A 21,465-nucleotide genomic window follows, 5' to 3' on the forward strand; every position below is an offset into this window, starting at 1 on the left:
AATCATTCAATCTTTCAATCTTACTTTCAATATTTCTTTCTTTCAATCTTTCTTTCAATCTTTCTTTCATTCTTTCCTTCAGTCTTTCAATCTTTCTTTCAATCTTTCTTTCAATCTTTCTTTCATTCTTTCTTTCAATCTTTCTTTCAATCTTTCAATCTTTCTTTCAATATTTCTTTCAATTTTTCTTACTTTCAATCTTTCTTTCTTAAAATCTTTCTTTCAATCTTTCTTTCAAACTTTCATTCTTTATTTCAATCTTTCAATCTTTCAATCTTTCTTTCATTCTTTCTTTCAATCTTTCAATCTTTCTTTCAATATTTCTTTCAATCTTTCTTTCTTTAAATCTTTCTTTCAATCTTTCTTTCAAACTTTCAATCTTTATTTCAATCTTTCAATCTTTCAATCTTTCTTTCAATCTTTCTTTCAATCTTTCAATCTTTCTTTCATTCTTTCTTTCAATATTTCAATCTTTCAACCTTTCTTTCATTCTTTCTTTCAATCTTTCAATCTTTCTTTAATTTTTTCTTTCAATCTTTCTTACTTTCAATTTTTCTATCTTTCAATATTTCTTCCAATCTTTCAATCTTTCTTTTGTTATTCTTTCAATCTTTCTTTCTTTCAATCTTTCTATCCATCTATCTATCAATCTTTTTTTCATTCTTTCTTTCAATCTTTCTTTTTTCAATCTTTCTTGCAAACTTTCTTTCAATTGTTTAATCTTTCAATCTTTCTTTCATTCTTTCTTTCAGTCTTTCAATCTTTTTTTCATTCTTTCTTTCAATCTTTCTGTCATTCTTTCTGTCAATCTTTCAATCTTTCTTTCATTCTTTCTTTCAATCTTTCTTACTTTCAATTTTTCTATCTTTCAAAATTTCTTCCAATCGTTCAATCTTTCTTTTATTATTTCTTTCAATCTTTCTTTCTTTCCATCTTTCTTTCAATCTTTCTTTCATTCTTTCTTTCAATCTTTCAATCTTTCAATCGTTCTTTCATTCTTTCTTTCAATCTTTCAATTTTTCTTTCATTCTTTCATTCTTTCTTTCAATTGTTCTTTCATTCTTTCTTTCAATCTTTCTTTAAATATTTCAATCTTTCAATCTTTCTTTCAATCTTTCTTTCAATCTTTCAGTCTTTCTTTCTTTCTTTCTTTCAATATTTCAATCTTTCAATCTTTCTTTCATTCTTTCTTTCAATCTTTCAATCTTTCTTTCATTCTTTCTTTCAATCTTTCTTACTTTCAATTTTTCTATCTTTCAATATTTCTTCCAATCGTTCAATCTTTCTTTTATTATTTCTTTCAATCTTTCTTTCTTTCAATCTTTATTTCCATCTTTCTTTCAATATTTCTTTCATTCTTTCTTTCAATCTTTCAATCTTTCAATCGTTCTTTCATTCTTTCTTTCAATCTTTCAATTTTTCTTTCAGTCTTTCATTCTTTCTTTCAATTGTTCTTTCAATCTTTCTTTAAATATTTCAATCTTTCAATCTTTCTTTCAATCTTTCTTTCAATCTTTCCATCCATCTTTCTTTCAATCTTTCTTTCATTCTTTCTTTCAATCTTTCTTTCATTATTTCTTTCAGTCTTTCAATCTTTCTTTCAAACTTTCAATCTTTCTTTCAATCTTTCAGTCGTTCAATCTTTCTTTCAATCTTTCTTTCAATCTTTCAATCTTCAATCTTTCAATCTATCTTTCAGTCTTTCAATCTCTCTTTCAAACTTTCAATCTTTCTTTCAATCTTTCAGTCGTTCAATCTTTCTTTCAATCTTTCTTTCAATCTTTCTTTCAATCTTTCAATCATTCAATCTTTTAATCATTCATTCTTTCAATCTTTCTTTCTTTCAATCTTTCTTTCAATCTTTCTTTCATTCTTTCCTTCAGTCTTTCAATCTTTCTTTCAATCTTTCTTTCTTTCATTCTTTCTTTCAATCTTTCTTTCAATCTTTCAATCTTTCTTTCAATATGTCTTTCAATCTTTCTTACTTTCAATCTTTCTTTTTTTAAATCTTTCTTTCAATCTTTCTTTCAAACTTTCATTCTTTATTTCAATCTTTCAATCTTTCAATCTTTCTTTCAATCTTTATTTCAATCTTTCAATCATTCTTTCATTCTTTCTTTCAATCTTTCTTTCAATCTTTCAATCTTTCTTTCAATATTTCTTTCAATCTTTCTTTCTTTGAATCGTTCTTTCAATCTTTCTTTCAAACTTTCAATCTTTATTTCAATCTTTCAATCGTTCAATCTTTCTTTCAATCTTTATTTCAATCTTTCAATCTTTCTTTCATTCTTTCTTTCAATATTTCAATCTTTCTTTCATTCTTTTTTTCAATCTTTCAATCTTTCTTTAATTCTTTCTTTCAATCTTTCTTACTTTCAATTTTTCTATCTTTCAATATTTCTTCCAATCTTTCAATCTTTCTTTTGTTATTCTTTCAATCTTTCTTTCTTTCAATCTTTCTATCCATCTATCTTTCAATCTTTCTTTCATTCTTTCTTTCAAACTTTCTTTTTTCAAACTTTCTTGCAAACTTTCTTTCAATTGTTTAATCTTTCAATCTTTCTTTCATTCTTTCTTTCAGTCTTTCAATCTTTTTTTCATTCTTTCTTTCAATATTTCAATCTTTCAATCTTTCTTTCATTCTTTCTTTCAATCTTTCAATCTTTCTTTCATTCTTTCTTTCAATCTTTCCTACTTTCAATTTTTCTATCTTTCAAAATTTCTTCCAATCGTTCAATCTTTCTTTCATTATTTCTTTCAATCTTTCTTTCTTTCAATCTTTCTTTCCATCTTTCTTTCAATCTTTCTTTCATTCTTTCTTACAATCTTTCAATCTTTCTTTCATTCTTTCTTTCAATCTTTCAATATTTCTTTCAATATTTCTTTCAATCTTTCTTTCTTTCAATCTTTCTTTCCATCTTTCTTTCCATCTTTCTTTCATTCTTTCCTTCAGTCTTTCAATCTGTCTTTCAATCTTTCTTTCAATCTTTCTTTTTTTCAATCGTTTTTTAAATCTTTCTTTCATTCTTTCTTTCAATCTTTCAATCTTTCTTTCAATCTATCTTTCTTTTTTCAATCTTTCTTTCATTCTTTCTATAAATCTTTCTTTCTTTCAATCTTTCTTTCAGTCTTTCAATCTTTCTTTAAATCTATCTTTCAATCTTTCTTTCAATCTTTCAATCTTTCTTTAAATCTTTCTTTCAATCTTTCTTTCAAACATTCAATCTTTCTTTCAATCTTTCTTTCAATCTTTCAATCTTTCTTTCATTCTTTCTTACAATCTTTTTTTCATTCTTTCTTTCAATCTTTCATTCTTTCTTTCAATATTTCTTTCAATCTTTCTTTAATTCTTTAATTCTTTCTTTCGCACTTTCAATCCTTCTTTCATTCTTTCTTTCAGTCTTTCAATCTTTCTTTCATTCTTTCTTTCAATCTTTCAATCTTTCAATCTTTCTTTCATTCTATCTTTCAATCTTTCAATCTTTCTTTCAATATTTTTTTCAGTCTTTCAATCTTTCTTTCATTCTTTCTTTCAATCTTTCAATCTTTCTATCTTTCAATCTTTCAATCTTTCTTTCAATATTTTTTTCAGTCTTTAATACTTTCAATCTTTTTTTCTTTTAATCTTTCTTCTAATCTTTCACTCATTCTTTCCTTCAGTCTTTCAATCTTTCTTTCAATTTTTCTTTCAATCTTTCTCTCAAACTTTCAATCTTACTTTCAATCTTTCTTTCAATCGTTCTTATATTCTTTCTTTCAATCTTTCATTCTTTCTTTCAATCTTTCAATCATTCTTTCTTTCATTCTTTCTTTCATTCTTTCAACCTTTCTTAAAATCTTTCTTTCAATCTTTCTTTCAAGCTTTCTTTCATTCATTCTTTCAGTCTTTCAAACATTCAAATTTTCCTTCATTCCTTCTTTTAATCTTTATTACTTTCATTCTTTCTTTCAATCTTTCATTCTTTCTTTCAATATTTCTTTCAATCTTTCTTTAATTCTTTAATTCTTTCTTTCGCACTTTCAATCTTTCTTTCATTCTTTCTTTCAGTCTTTCAATCTTTCTTTCATTCTTTCTTTCAATCTTTCAATCTTTCAATCTTTCTTTCATTCTATCTTTCAATCTTTCAATCTTTCTTTCAATATTTTTTTCAGTCTTTCAATCTTTCTTTAATTCTTTCTTTCAATCTTTCAATCTTTCAATCTTTCTTCTATTCTATCTTTCAATCTTTCAATCTTTCTTTCAATATTTTTTTCAGTCTTTAATACTTTCAATCTTTTTTTCTTTTAATCTTTCTTTCAATCTTTCACTCATTCTTTCCTTCAGTCTTTCAATCTTTCTTTCAATTTTTCTTTCAATCTTTCTTTCAATTTTTCTTTCAATCTTTCTTTCAAACTTTCAATCTTACTTTCAATCTTTCTTTCAATCGTTCTTATATTCTTTCTTTCAATCTTTCATTCTTTCTTTCAATCTTTCAATCATTCTTTCTTTCATTCTTTCTTTCAGTCTTTCAACCTTTCTTAAAATCTTTCTTTCAATCTTTCTTTCAAGCTTTCTTTCATTCATTCTTTCAGTCTTTCAAACATTCAATTTTTCCTTCATTCCTTCTTTCAATCTTTATTACTTTCAATCTTTCTTTCAATCTTTCAATCTTTCTTTCATTCTTTCATTCTTTCTTTCAATCGTTCTTTCAATCTTTCCTTCGATCTTTCAATCTTTCTTTCATACTTTCATTCTTTCTTCCAATCTTTCTTTCAATCTTTCAATCTTTCTTTCATTCTTTCATTCTTTCTTTCAACCTTTCAATCTTTCTTTCATTCTTTTTTTTAGTCTTTCAATCTTTCTTTAAATCTTTCTTTCAATCTTTCTTTACAACTTTCAATCTTTCAATCTTTCTTTCATTCTATCTTTCAATCTTTCTTTCTTTAAATATTTTGATCTCTCAAACATTCTTTATTTTTATCAGTCTTTTTTTGTTTCTTTCATTCATTCTTTTAATTTTTCTTACTTTCAATCTTTCTTTTTTTCAATATTTCTTTCAATCTTTTAATCTTTCATTCATTCTTTCATTCTTTCTTTCAATCTTTCATTCTATCTTTCAATCTTTCAATCTTTCAATCTCTCTTTTAATCTTTCTTTCTTTTTTTCTTTCAGTCTTTCAATCTTTCTTTCAATCTTTCTTTCAAACTTTCATTCTTTCTTTCAATCTTTCTTTCAATCTTTCTTTCTTTTTTCAATCTTTCTTTCAATCTTTTTTTTCATTCTTACTTTTAGTCTTTCAATCTTTCTTTAAATCTTTTTTTCTTTAAATCTTTCTTTCTTCAATCTTTCTTTCAATTTTCCTTTCAATCTTTCAATCATTCAATCTTTCTTTAATTCTTTCTTTCAATCTTTCAATCTTTAAATTTTTCTTTCCATCTTTCTTACTTTCATTCTCTCTTTCTTTCAATATTTCTTTCAATCTTTCAATCTTTCTTTCATTCTTTCTTTCAATCGTTCTTTCATTCTTTCTTTCAATCTTTCAATCTTTCTTTCATTCTTTTTTTTCATTCTTACTTTTAGTCTTTCAATCTTTCTTTAAATCTTTCATTCTTTAAATCTTTCTTTCTTTTAATCATTCTTTTTTCAATCTTTCTTTCAATCTTTCAATCTTTCGATCTGACAATCTTTCTTTAATTCTTTTATTCATTCTTTCTTTCAGTCTTTCAATCTTTCTTTAAATCTTTCTTTAAATCTTTCTTTCAATCTTTCAATCTTTCAATTTTTCTTTCATTCTTTCTTTCAATCTTTTTTACTTTCAATCTTTCTTTCAATCTTTCTTACTTTCATTCTCTCTTTCTTTCAATATTCTTTCAATCTTTCAATCTTTCTTTCATTCTTTCATTCTTTCTTTCAATCGTTCTTTTATTCTTTCTTTCAATCTTTCATTCTTTCTTTCAATCGTTCAATCTTTCAATCTTTCTTTCATTCTTTCTTTCAATCTTTCGTTTCAAGCTTTCTTTCAATCGTTCTTACTTTCAATCTTTCTTTCTTTCTTTCAGTATTTCTTTCAATCTTTCAATCTTTCTTTCATTCTTTCTTTCAATCTTTCAATCTTTCAATTTTTCATTCAATCTTTCTTACTTTCATTCTCTCCTTCTTTCAATATTTCTTTCAGTCTTTCAATCTATCTTTCATTCTTTCATTCTTTCTTTCAATCTTTCATTCTTTCTTTCAATCTTTCAATCTTTCAATCTTGCTTTCATTCTTTTTTTTCATTCTTTCTTTTAGTCTTTCAATCTTTCTTTAAATCTTTCATTCTTTAAATCTTTCTTTCTTTCATTCATTCTTTTTTCAATCTTTCTTTCAATCTTTCAATCTTTCAATCTTTCAATCTTTCTTTAATTCTTTTATTCATTCTTTCTTCCAGTCTTTCAATCTTTCTTTAAATCTTTCTTTAAATCTTTCTTTCAATCTTTCAATCTTTCAATTTTTCTTTCATTCTTTCTTTCAATCTTTTTTACTTTCAATCTTTCTTTCAATCTTTCTTACTTTCATTCTCTCTTTCTTTCAATATTCTTTCAATCTTTCAATCTTTCTTTCAATCTTTCATTCTTTCTTTTAATCGTTCTTTTATTCTTTCTTTCAATCTTTCATTCTTTATTTCAATCTTTCAATCATTCAATCTTTCTTTCATTCCTTCTTTCAATCTTTCAATCTTTCAATCTCTCTTTTAATCTTTCTTTCATTTTTTCTTTCAGTCTTTCAATCTTTCTTTCAATCTTTCTTTCAATCTTTCTTTCAAACTTTCATTCTTTCTTTCAATCTTTCTTTCAATCTTTCTTTCAATCTTTCTTTCTTTTTTCAATCTTTCTTTCAATCTTTTTTTTCATTCTTACTTTTAGTCCTTCAATCTTTCTTTAAATCTTTTTTTCTTTAAATCTTTATTTCTTTCAATCTTTCTTTGTTTTTTTCAGTCTTTCTTTCATTTTTTCTTTCAATATTTCATTCTTTCTTACAATCTTTCTTTCATTCTTTCTTTCAATCTTTCTTTCTTTCAATCTTTCAATCTGTCTTTCAATATTTCTTTCAATCTTTCTTTAAGTTTTTCATTTTTTCTTTCAATCTTTCAATCTTTCTTTCATTCATTCTTTCAGTCTTTCAATCTTTCAGTTTTTCCTTCATTCTTTCTTTCAATCTTCATAACTTTCAATCTTTCTTTCAATCTTTTAATCTTCCAATCTCTCTTTCTTTCAATATTTCTTTCAATCTTTCAATTTTTCTTTCATTCTTTCATTCTTTCTTTCAATCGTTATTTCATTCTTTCTTTCAATCTTTCAATCTTTCTTTAAATATTTCTTTCGATCTTTAATACTTTCAATCTTTCTTTCAAACATTCAATCTTTCTTTCAATCTTTCAATCTTTCAATCTTTCTTTCATTCTTTCTTTCAATCTTTCTTACTTTAAATTTTTCTATCTTTCAAAATTTCTTCCAATTGTTCAATCTTTCTTTCATTCTTTCTTTCAATCTTTCTTTTGTTATTTCTTTCAATCTTTATTACTTTCAATCTTTCTTTCAATCTTTCTTATTTTCATTCTCTCTTTCTTTCAATATTTCTTTCAATCTTTCTTTCATTCTTTCATTCTTTCTTTCAATCTTTCATTCTTTTTTTCAGTCTTTCAACCTTTCTTAAAATCTTTCTTTCAATCTTTCTTTCAAGCTTTCAATCTTTCTTTCAATCTTTCTTTCAATCGTTCTTAGTTTCAATCTTTCTTTCTTTCAATATTTCTTTCAATATTTCAATCTTTCATTCTTACTTTCATTCTTTCTTACAATCTTTCTTTCATTCTTTCTTTCAATCTTTCTTTCTTTCAATCTTTCAATCTATCTTTCAATATTTCTTTCAATCTTCTTTAAGTTTTTCATTTTTTCATTCAATCTTTCAATCAATCTTTCATTCATTCTTTCAGTATTTCAATCTTTCAGTTTTTCCTTCATTCTTTCTTTCAAACTTCATCACTTTCAATCTTTCTTTCAATCTTTTAATCTTTCAATCTCTTTTTCTTTCAATATTTCTTTCAATCTTTCAATATTTCTTTCATTCTTTCATTCTTTCTTTCAATCGTTATTTCATTCTTTCTTTCAATCTTTCAATCTTTCTTTAAATATTTCTTTCGATCTTTAATACTTTCAATCTTTCTTTCAAACATTCAATCTTTCTTTCAATCTTTCAATCTTTCTATCATTCTTTCATTTTTTCTTTCAATCGTTCTTTCATTCTTTCTTTCAATCTTTCATTCTTTCTTTCAGTCTTTCAACCTTTCTTAAAATCTTTCTTTCATTCTTTCTTTCAAGCTTTCAGTCTTTCTTTCAATCTTTCTTTCAATCGTTCTTACTTTCAATCTTTCTTTCTTTCAATATTTCTTTCAATCTTTCAATATTTCTTTCTTACTTTCATTCTTTCTTACAATCTTTCTTTCATTCTTTCTTTCAATCTTTCTTTATTTCAATCTTTCAATCTTTCTTTCAATATTTCTTACAATCTTTCTTTAATTCTTTCATTTTTTCTTTCAATCTTTCAATTATTCCTCCATTCTTTCTTTCAATCTTTATTACTTTCAATCTTTCTTTCAATCTTTTAATCTTTCAATCTCTCTTTCTTTCAATATTTCTTTCAATCTTTCATTCTTTCTTTCAGTCTTTCAATCTTTCTATAAATCTTTCTTTCAATCGTTCTTACTTTCAATCTTTCTTTCTTTCAGTATTTCTTTCATTCTTTCATTCTTTCTTTCAATCTTTCATTCTTTCTTTCAATATTTCTTTCAATCTTTCTTTAATTCTTTCATTCTTTCTTTCAAACTTTCAATCTTTCTTTCATTCTTTCTTTCAATATTTCAATCTTTCAATCTTTCTTTCATTCTTTCTTTCAATCTTTCTTTCATTCTTTCTTTCAATCTTTCTTACTTTCAATTTTTCTATCTTTCAATATTTCTTCCAATCGTTCAATCTTTCTTTCATTATTTCTTTCAATCTTTCTTTTGTTATTTCTTTCAATCTTTCTTTCTTTCAAACTTTCTTTCCATCTTTCTTTCAATCTTTCTTTCATTTTTTCTTTCAATCTTTCTTTCATTCTTTATTTCAATCTTTGTTTCATTCTCTCTTACAATCTTTCTTTCTTTCAATCTTTCTTTCAATCTTTCTTTCAATCGTTCTTTCTTTCTTTTAGTCTTTCTTTCAATCTTTCAATTTTTCAATCTTTCTTTCATTCTTTCTTTTAATCTTTCAATATTTCTTTCATTGTTTCTTTCAATCTTCCTGTCTTTCAATATTTCTTTCAATCTTTCTTTTATTCTATCTTTAAATCTTTCTTTTTTTTCAATCTTTCTTGCAATCTTTCTTTCAGTCTTTCAATATTTCTTTCAAACTTTCAATTTTTCTTTCAATCTTTCAATCTTTCAATATTTCTTTCAATTTTTCTTTCAATCTTTCAGTCTTTCTTTCATTCTTTCTTTCAATCTTTCAATCTTTCAATCTTTCAATCTTTCTTTCAATCTTTCTTTCAATATTTCTTTCAATCTTTCTTACTTTCAATCTTTCTTTCTTTCAATCTTTCTTTCCATCTTTCTTTCATTCTTTCCTTCAGTCTTTCAATATTTCTTTCAATCTTTCTTTCAATTTTTCTTTTTTTCAATCTTTTTTTCAATCTTTCTTTCGATCTTTCTTTCAATCTTTCAAACCTTCAATCTTTCTTTAATTATTTTATTCATTCTTTCTTTCAGTCTTTAAATCTTTCTTTCAATCTTTCTTTCAATCTATCAATCTTTCAATTTTTCGTTCATTCTTTCTTTCAATCTTTATTACTTTCAATCTTTCTTTCATCTTTCTTATTTTCATTCTCTCTTTCTTTCAATATTTCTTTCAATCTTTCAATCTTTCTTTCATTCTTTCATTCTTTCTTTCAATCGTTCTTTTATTCTTTCTTTCAATCTTTCATTCTTTCTTTCAGTCTTTCAACCTTTCTTAAAATCTTTCTTTCAATCTTTCTTTCAATCGTTCTTAGTTTCAATCTTTCTTTCTTTCAATATTTCTTTCAATCTTTCAATCTTTCTTTCTTACTTTCATTCTTTCTTACAATCTTTCTTTCATTCTTTCTTTCAATCTTTCTTTCTTTCAATCTTTCAATCTATCTTTCAGTATTTCTTTCAATCTTTATTTAAGTTTTTCATTTTTTCATTCAATCTTTCAATCTTTCTTTCATTCATTCTTTCAGTCTTTCAATCTTTCAGTTTTTCCTTCATTCTTTCTTTCAAACTTCATCACTTTCAATCTTTCTTTCAATCTTTTAATCTTTCAATCTCTCTTTCTTTCAATATTTCTTTCAATCTTTCAATTTTTCTTTCATTCTTTCATTCTTTCTTGCAATCGTTATTTCATTCTTTCTTTCAATCTTTCAATCTTTCTTTAAATATTTCTTTCGATCTTTAATACTTTCAATCTTTCTTTCAAACATTCAATCTTTCTTTCAATCTTTCAATCTTTCTATCATTCTTTCATTTTTTCTTTCAATCGTTCTTTCATTCTTTCTTTCAATCTTTCATTCTTTCTTTCAGTCTTTCAACCTTTCTTAAAATCTTTCTTTCATTCTTTCTTTCAAGCTTTCAGTCTTTCTTTCAATCTTTCTTTCAATCGTTCTTACTTTAAATCTTTCTTTCTTTCAATATTTCTTTCAATCTTTCAATATTTCTTTCTTACTTTCATTCTTTCTTACAATCTTTCTTTCATTCTTTCTTTCAATCTTTCTTTCAATATTTCTTACAATCTTTCTTTAATTCTTTCATTTTTTCTTTCAATCTTTCAATTATTCCTCCATTCTTTCTTTCAATCTTTATTACTTTCAATCTTTCTTTCAATCTTTTAATCTTTCAATCTCTCTTTCTTTCAATATTTCTTTCAATCTTTCATTCTTTCTTTCAGTCTTTCAATCTTTCTATAAATCTTTCTTTCAATCGTTCTTACTTTCAATCTTTCTTTCTTTCAGTATTTCTTTCATTCTTTCATTCTTTCTTTCAATCTTTCATTCTTTCTTTCAATATTTCTTTCAATCTTTCTTTAATTCTTTAATTCTTTCTTTCAAACTTTCAATCTTTCTTTCATTCTTACTTTCAGTCTTTCAATTTTCGTTAAATCTTTCTTTCAATCTTTCTTTCAATCTTTCAATCTTTCAATCTTTCAATTTTTCTTTTATTCTTTCTTTCAATCTTTATTACTTTCAATCTTTCTTTCAATCTTTCTTACTTTCAAATTCTCTTTCTTTCAATATTTCTTTCAATCTTTCATCTTTCTTTCAATCTTTCATTCTTTCTTTCAGTCTTTCAACCTTTCCTAAAATCTTTCTTTCAATATTTCATTCTTACTTCAAATCTTTCTTTCATTCTTTATTTCAATCTACATTTCTTTCAATCATTCAATCTTTCTTTCAATACCGAACCATTGTCTCATCAAAGGTGAATGGTTCAGAATGCTGCAGTACATAATATAATGATTAATATGATGAACTATTATGTGCTCCATAAGTGTTTCTCACAGAGTTTTAGGCCCATCTAACATGTATTTTTCGAGTTATGATCATTTTCAGACAGTCATTACTCTGTGTGACAGTGTCAGACAGTTTAAATACTATGATGAACAAGTATGTGCTGCTAAAGTGTTGCTTGTCAAACAGTTTTAGTCCCATACAACATGTATTTGTCGAGTTATGATCATTTTCATCATAGTGTGCACATGTGGGAAAAAACAAATTTTCAACCGATTTAAACGTCGAAAAGGCGAATAGGTTAAACGCTTCAGTCATTACTCTGTGTGACAGTGTCAGACAGTTTGAATACTATGACTAACTAGTCTGTGCTGCTAAAGTGTTGTTTGTCAAACAGTTTTAGTCCCATATAACATGTATTTGTGGAGTTACGATCATTTTCAGAACATTTGATGGTTTGCTGTCTAGCTGAATTAGAGAAACACCGAACCATTGTCTCTTCAGCGGTGAATGATTCAGAATGGTGCAGTACAGCATAGAAATTTGATTAATTTGATGAACTATTATGTGCTTCTTAAGTTTTTTCTCACAGAGTTCTAGAACCATCTAACATGTATCTGTGGAGTTATGATCATTTTCAGAACTGTGGACGGTTTGCTGTCTAACTGAATTAGAGAAACACCGAACCATTGTCTCTTCAGAGGTGAATGATTCAGAATGCTGCAGTACAGCATAGAAATGTAATTAATATGATGAACTAGTCTGTGCTGCTAAAGTGTTGTTTGTCAAACAGTTTTAGTCCCATACAACATCTATTTGTCGAGTTATGAGCAGTTTCAGAACTTTGAACGGTTTGCTTTCTAGCTGAATTAGAGAAACACTGAACCATTGTCTCTTCAGAGGTGAATGATTCAGAATGCTGCAGTACAGCATAGAAATTTAATTAATATGATAAACTATTATGTGCTTCTTAAGTTTTTCTCACAGACTTCTAGACCCATCTAACATTTTTTTGTGGAGTTATGATAATTTTCATCATAGTGTGCACATGTGGGGAAAAATGCATTTTCAGCCGATTTAAACGTCGAAAAGGCGAATTGGTTAAAAGCTTCAGTCATTACCCTCGGTGACAGTGTCAGACAGTTTAAATACAATGATGAACTAGTATAAGCTGCTAAAGTGTTGTATGTCAAACAGTTTTAGGCCCATATAAAATGTATTTGTCGAGTTATGATCATTTTCATCATAGTGTGCACATGTGGGAAAAAACGCATTTTCAGCCGATTTAAACGTCGAAAAGGCGAATTGGTTAAACGCTTCAGTCATTACTCTGTGTGACAGTGTCAGACAGTTTAAATACTATGATGAACAAGCATGTGCTGCTAAAGTGTTGTTTGTCAAACAGTTTTAGTCCCTTACAACATGTATTTGTAGAGTTATGAGCATTTTCAGAACTTTGGACGGTTTGCTGTCAAGCTGAATAAGAGAAACACCGAACCATTGTCTCTTCAGAGGTGAATGGTTCAGAATGGTGCAGTACAGCATAGAAATTTGATCAATTTGATCAATATGATGAACTATTATGTGCTCCATAAGTGTTTCTCACAGAGTTTTTGGCCCATCTAACATGTATTTGTCGAGCTATGAGCATTTTCAGAACTTGGGACGGTTTGCTGTCTAGCTGAATTAGAGAAACACCGAACCATTGTCTCTTCAGAGGTGAATGATTCAGAATGCTGCAGTACAGCATATGAATTTAATTAATTTGATGAACTTTTATGTGCTTCTTCAGTTTTTCTCACAGAGTTCTAGACCCATCTAACATGTATTTGTTGAGTTATGATCATTTTCATCATAGTGTGCACATGTGGGAAAAAATGCGTTTTCAGCCGATTTAAACGTCGAAAAGGCGATTTGGTTTAAAGCTTCAGTCATTACTCTGTGTGACAGTGTCAGACAGTTTAAATACAATGAATAACTAGTATGTGCTGCTAAAGTGTTGTATGTCAAACAGTTTTAGGCCCATTTAAAATGTATTTGTCGAGGTTTGATCATTTTGATCATAGTGTGCACATGTGGGAAAATACGCATTTTCAGCCGATTTAAACGTCGAAAAGGCGAATTGGTTAAACACTTCAGTCATTACTCTGTGTGACAGTGTCAGACAGTTTAAATACAATGGTGAACTAGTATATGCTCCTTAAGTGTTGTTTGTCAAACAGTTTTAGGCCCATATAAAATGGATTTTTCGAGTTATGATCATTTTCAGAACTTTGGACGATTTGCGGTCTAGCTGAATTAGAGAAACACCGAACCTTTGTCTCTTTATAGGTGAATGATTCAGAATGCTGCCGTACACCATTGAAATCTAATATGAGGAACTATTATGTGCTTCTTAAGTGTTTCTCACAGACCTCTAGGCCCATCTAACATGTATTTGTGGAGTTTTGATCACGTCAGAACTTTGGACGGTTTGCTGTCTAGCTGAATTAGAGAAACACTGAACCATTGTCTCATCAAAGGTGAATGGTTCAAAATGCTGCAGTACAGCATAGAAATTTGATTAATATGATGAACTATTATGTGGTCCATAAGTGTTTCTCACAGAGTTTTAAGCCCATCTAACATGAATTTTTCGAGTTATGATAATTTTCAGAACTTTGGACGGTTTGCTGTCTAACTGAATTAGAGAAACACCGACCCATTGTCTCTTCAGAGGTGAATGATTCAGAATGCTGCAGTACAGCATAGAAATTTAATTAATATGATGAACTATTATGTGCTTCTTAAATGTTTCTCACAGATTTCTATGCCCATCTAACATGTATTTGTGGAGTTATGATCATTTTCATCATAGTGTGCACATGTGGGAAAAAATGCATTTTCAGCCGATTTAAACGTCGAAAAAAGGCGAATTGGTTAAAAGCTACAGTCATTACTCTGTGTGACAGTGACAGATAGGAATTATATAGTTTTTGGGATGTTTTTTGGTGTTGTATATTTTGACGTTCTTCGACCTAGTATTATGTAGTTTTTGGGATATTTTTTCGCGTTGTATTTTTTGACGTTTTTCGACATAGTAATAAATTGTTTTTGGGATATTTCTCAGGGTTGTATATTTTGACGTTTTAGGGACATATTTTGGCGTTGTATATTTTGACGTTTTTCGACATAGTATTATGTAGTTTTTGGGATATTTTTTGGTGTTTTATATTTTGACTTTTTTCGACGTAACAAGTATGTCGTTTTTGGAATATTTATCTGGGTTGTATACTTTGAAGTATTTGTGACATTTTTCGGCGTTGTATATTTTGACATTTTTCGACATAGTATTCTCTAGTTTTTGGGATATTTTTCGGCGTTTTATATTTTGACGTTTTTCGACATGGTATTATGTCATTTTTGGGATATTTTTTGGCGTTGTATATATAGACGTTTTTCGACATAGTGTAATAGGTCGTTTTTGGGATATTTTTTGGCCTTGTATATTTTGACTTTTTTTCGACTTTTTTTGGATGTCGTTTTTGGCTTATTTATCTGAGTTGTATATTTTGAAGTATTTGTGATATTTTTCAGCGTTGTATATTTTTACGTTTTTTGACATAGTATTATGTAGTTTTTGGGATATTTATCTGGGTTGTATATTTTGACGTTTTTCGATATAGTATTATGTCGATTTTGGGATATTTTTTGGCGTTGTATGTTTTGACTTTTTTCTACTTTTTCCGTATGTCGTTTTTGGGATATTTATCTGGGTTGTAAATTTTGAAGTATTTGTGATATTTTTCGGCATGGTATATTTTTTTACGTTTTTTGACATACTATTATGTAGTTTTTGGGATATTTTTTGGTGTTGTGTATGTTGACTTTTTTCGACATAGTATATTATGTCCTTTTTTGGGATATTTATCTGGGTTGTATATTTTGACGTTTTTGGACATATTTTGGCGCTGTATATTTTGGCTTTTTTCGACATAGTTTAGTATGTCATTTTTGGAATATTTATCTGGGTTGTATATTTTTACGTTATTGTGATATTTTTCGACGTGGTATATTTTGACGTTTTTCGACATAGTATTATGCAGTTTTTGGGATATTTTTTGGCGTTGTATATTTTGACGTTTTTCGACATGGTAATAAATCGTTTTTGGGATTTTTATCTGGGTTGTATATTTTGACGTTTTTGGGACATTTTTTGGCGCTGTATATTTTGTCTTTTTTTGACAAATATAGTATGTCGTTTTTGGGATATTTTTCGGCGTTGTATATTTTGACGTTTTTCGGCATAGTATTATGTCATTTTTGGGATATTTATCTGGGTTGTAAAGTTTGACGTTTTTGGGACATATTTTGGCGTTGTATATTTTGACTTTTTTCGACATAGTATAATATGTAGTTTTTGGGATATTTTTCGGCATTTTATATTTTGATGTTTTTCGACATGGTATTATGTCATTTTTGGGATATTTTTTGGCGTTGTATATATAGAAGTTTTTTGACATAGTGTCGTACTTTGGGATACATATGACATACTGGTCGTTTTTGGGATATTTTTTGTTCTTGTATATTTGGACTTTTTTCGACTTTTTTTGGATGTCGTTTTTGGATTATTTATCTGAGTTGTATATTTTGAAGTATTTGTGATATTTTTCAACGTTGTATATTTTGACGTTTTTCGACATAGTATTATGTAGTTTTTGGGATATTTATCTGGGTTGTATATTTTGACGTTTTTCGATATAGTATTTTGTCGTTTTTGGGATATTTTTTGGCGTTGTATATTTTGACGTTTTTCGGCATAGTATTATGTCATTTTTGGGATATTTATCTGGGTTGTAAAGTTTGACGTTTTTGGGACATATTTTGGCGTTGTATATTTTGGCTTTTTTCGACATAGTTTAGTAAGTCATTTTTGGAATATTTATCTGGGTTGTATATTTTGACGTTTTTGGGGCATATTTTGGCGTTGTATATTTTGGCTTTTTTCGACATAGTTTAGTAAGTCATTTTTGGAATATTTATCTGGGTTGTATATTTTGAAGTTTTTGTGATATTTTTCGACGTGGTATATTTTGACGTTTTTCGACATAGTATTATGTAGTTTTTGGGATAATTTTTGGCGTTGTATATTTTGACGTTCTTCGACATAGTATTATGTAGTTTTTGGGATATTTTTTGGCGTTGTATATTTTGACGTTTTTCGGCATAGTATTATGTCATTTTTGGGATATTTATCTGGGTTGTAAAGTTTGACGTTTTTGGGACATATTTTGGCGTTGTATATTTTGGCTTTTTTCGACATAGTTTAGTAAGTCATTTTTGGAATATTTATCTGGGTTGTATATTTTGACGTTTTTGGGGCATATTTTGGCGTTGTATATTTTGGCTTTTTTCGACATAGTTTAGTAAGTCATTTTTGGAATATTTATCTGGGTTGTATATTTTGAAGTTTTTGTGATATTTTTCGACGTGGTATATTTTGACGTTTTTCGACATAGTATTATGTAGTTTTTGGGATAATTTTTGGCGTTGTATATTTTGACGTTTTTCGACATAGTAATATATCGTTTTTGGGATTTTTATCTGGGTTGTATATTTTGACGTTTTTGGGACATTTTTTGGCGCTGTATATTTTGACTTTTTTCGACATAGTACATTATGTCGTTTTTTGGGATATTTATCTGGGTTGTATATTTTTACGTTATTGTGATATTTTTCGACGTGGTATATTTTGATGTTTTTCGACATAGTATTATGTAGTTTTTGGGATATTTTTTGGTGTTGTATATTTTGACTTTTTTTGACATAGTATAGTATGTCGTTTTTGGGATATTTTTCGGCGTTGTATATTTTGATGTTTTTCGGCATAGTATCATGTCATTTTTGGAATATTTATCTGGGTTGTAAATTTTGAAGTATTTGTGATATTTTTCGGCGTTGTATATTTTGACGTTTTTCGACAGAGTATTATGTAGTTTTTGGGATATTTTTTGGTGTTGTATATTTTGACGTTCTTCGACATAGTATTATGTAGTTTTTGGGATATTTTTTGGCGTTGTATATTTTGACGTTTTTCGGCATAGTATTATGTCATTTTTGGGATATTTATCTGGGTTGTAAAGTTTGACGTTTTTGGGACATATTTTGGCGTTGTATATTTTGGCTTTTTTCGACATAGTTTAGTAAGTCATTTTTGGAATATTTATCTGGGTTGTATATTTTGACGTTTTTGGGGCATATTTTGGCGTTGTATATTTTGGCTTTTTTCGACATAGTTTAGTAAGTCATTTTTGGAATATTTATCTGGGTTGTATATTTTGAAGTTTTTGTGATATTTTTCGACGTGGTATATTTTGACGTTTTTCGACATAGTATTATGTAGTTTTTGGGATAATTTTTGGCGTTGTATATTTTGACGTTTTTCGACATAGTAATATATCGTTTTTGGGATTTTTATCTGGGTTGTATATTTTGACGTTTTTGGGACATTTTTTGGCGCTGTATATTTTGACTTTTTTCGACATAGTACATTATGTCGTTTTTTGGGATATTTATCTGGGTTGTATATTTTTACGTTATTGTGATATTTTTCGACGTGGTATATTTTGATGTTTTTCGACATAGTATTATGTAGTTTTTGGGATATTTTTTGGTGTTGTATATTTTGACTTTTTTTGACATAGTATAGTATGTCGTTTTTGGGATATTTTTCGGCGTTGTATATTTTGACGTTTTTCGGCATAGTATCATGTCATTTTTGGAATATTTATCTGGGTTGTAAATTTTGAAGTATTTGTGATATTTTTCGGCGTTGTATATTTTGACGTTTTTCGACAGAGTATTATGTAGTTTTTGGGATATTTTTTGGTGTTGTATATTTTGACGTTCTTCGACATAGTATTATGTAGTTTTTGGGATATTTTTTGGCGTTGTATTTTTTGACGTTTTTCGACATAGTAATATATCGTTTTTGGGAAATTTATCTGGGTTGTATATTTTGACGTTTTTGGGACATATTTTGGCGTTGTATATTTTGACGTTTTTCGACATAGTATTATGTAGTTTTTGGGATATTTTTTGGTGTTGTATATTTTGCCTTTTTTCGACGTAACAAGTATGTCGTTCTTGGGATATTTATCTGGGTTGTATATTTTGACGTCTTTGGACATATTTTGGCATTGTATATTTTGACTTTTTTCGACGAAACAAGTATGTCGTTTTTGGAATATTTATCTGGGTTGTATATTTTTACGTTATTGTGATATTTTTCGACGTGGTATATTTTGACGTTTTTCAACATAGTATTATGTCGTTTTTGGGAAATTTTTTCGTGTTGTATATTTGGACGTTTTTTGACATAGTATTATGTCGTTTTTGGGATATTTCTCTGGGTTGTATATTTTGACGTTTTTGGGACATATTTGGCATTGTATATTTTGACTTTTTTCGACATAGTATAATGTAGTTTCTGGGATATTTTTTGGCGTTGTATATTTTGACGTTTTTCGACATAGTAATATATCGTTTTTGGGATTTTTTTCTGGGTTGTATATTTTGACGTTTTTGGGACATTTTTTGGTGTTGTATATGTTGACTTTTTTCGACATCGTATATTATGTCGTTTTTTGGGATATTTATCTGGGTTGTATATTTTTACGTTATTGTGATATTTTTCGACGTGGTATATTTTGATGTTGTTCGACATAGTATTATGTAGTGGTGGGATATTTTTTGGCGTTGTATATTTTGACGTTTTTCGACATAGTTTTATATCGTTTTTGGGATATTACCTGGGTTGTATATTTTGACGTTTTTGGGACATTTTTTGGCGTTGTGTATTTTGACGTTTTCGACATTTTCCGTAAGTCGTTTTTGGGATATTTATCTGGGTTGTATATTTTGAAGTTTTTGTGATATTTTTCGACGTGGTATATTTTGACGTTTTTCGACATAGTATTATGTAGTTTTTGGGATAATTTTTGGCGTTGTATATTTTGACGTTTTTCGACATAGTAATATATCGTTTTTGGGATTTTTATCTGGGTTGTATATTTTGACGTTTTTGGGACATTTTTTGGCGCTGTATATTTTGACTTTTTTTGACATAGTACATTATGTCGTTTTTTGGGATATTTATCTGGGTTGTATATTTTTACGTTATTGTGATATTTTTCGACGTGGTATATTTTGATGTTTTTCGACATAGTATTATGTAGTTTTTGGGATATTTTTTGGTGTTGTATATTTTGACTTTTTTTGACATAGTATAGTATGTCGTTTTTGGGATATTTTTCGGCGTTGTATATTTTGACGTTTTTCGGCATAGTATCATGTCATTTTTGGAATATTTATCTGGGTTGTAAATTTTGAAGTATTTGTGATATTTTTCGGCGTTGTATATTTTGACGTTTTTCGACAGAGTATTATGTAGTTTTTGGGATATTTTTTGGTGTTGTATATTTTGACGTTCTTCGACATAGTATTATGTAGTTTTTGGGATATTTTTTGGCGTTGTACTTTTTGACGTTTTTCGACATAGTAATATATTGTTTTTGGGATATTTATCTGGGTTGTATATTTTGACGTTTTTGGGACATATTTTGGCGTTGTATATTTTGACGTTTTTCGACATAGTATTATGTAGTTTTTGGGATATTTTTTGGTGTTGTATATTTTGCCTTTTTTCGACGTAACAAGTATGTCGTTCTTGGGATATTTATCTGGGTTGTATATTTTGACGTCTTTGGACATATTTTGGCATTGTGTATTTTGACTTTTTTCGACGTAACAAGTATGTCGTTTTTGGAATATTTATCTGGGTTGTATATTTTTACGTTATTGTGATATTTTTCGACGTGGTATATTTTGACGTTTTTCAACATAGTTTTATGTCGTTTTTGGGAAATTTTTTCGTGTTGTATATTTGGACGTTTTTTGACATAGTATTATGTCGTTTTTGGGATATTTCTCTGGGTTGTATATTTTGACGTTTTTGGGACATATTTGGCGTTGTATATTTTGACTTTTTTCGACATAGTATAATGTAGTTTCTGGGATATTTTTTGGCGTTGTATATTTTGACGTTTTTCGACATAGTAATATATTGTTTTTGGGATTTTTTTCTGGGTTGTATATTTTGACGTTTTTGGGACATTTTTTGGTGTTGTATATGTTGACTTTTTTCGACATCGTATATTATGTCGTTTTTTGGGATATTTATCTGGGTTGTATATTTTTACGTTATTGTGATATTTTTCGACGTGGTATATTTTGATGTTGTTCGACATAGTATTATGTAGTGGTGGGATATTTTTTGGCGTTGTATATTTTGACGTTTTTCGACATAGTTTTATATCGTTTTTGGGATATTACCTGGGTTGTATATTTTGACGTTTTTGGGACATTTTTTGGCGTTGTGTATTTTGACGTTTTTCGACATTTTCCGTTAGTCGTTTTTGGGATATTTATCTGGGTTGTAAATTTTGAAGTATTTGTGATATTTTTCGGCGTTGTATATTTTGAAGTTTTTCGACTCGACAAATACATGTTGTATGGGACTAAACTGTTTGACAAACAACACTTTAGCAGCATATACTAGTTCACCATTGTATTTAAACTGTCTGACACTGTCACACAGAGTAATGACTGAAGCGTTTAACCAATTCCCCTTTTCGACGTTTAAATCGGCTGAAAATGCGTTTTTTCCCACATGTGCACACAATGATGAAAATGATCCTAACTCCACAAATACATGTGAGATGGGCATAGAAATGTGAGAGAAAAACATAGGAAGCACATAATAGTTCATCATATTAATTAAATTTCTATGCTGTACTGCAGCATTCTGAATCATTCACCTCTGAAGAGACAATGGTTCGGTGTTTCTCTAATTCAGCTAGACAGCAAACCGTCACAAGTTCTGAAAATAATCATAACTCCAGAAATACATGTTA

Source organism: Zeus faber (assembly GCF_960531495.2).
Source record: "Zeus faber genome assembly, chromosome: 15".
Lineage (NCBI taxonomy): Eukaryota > Metazoa > Chordata > Actinopteri > Zeiformes > Zeidae > Zeus > Zeus faber.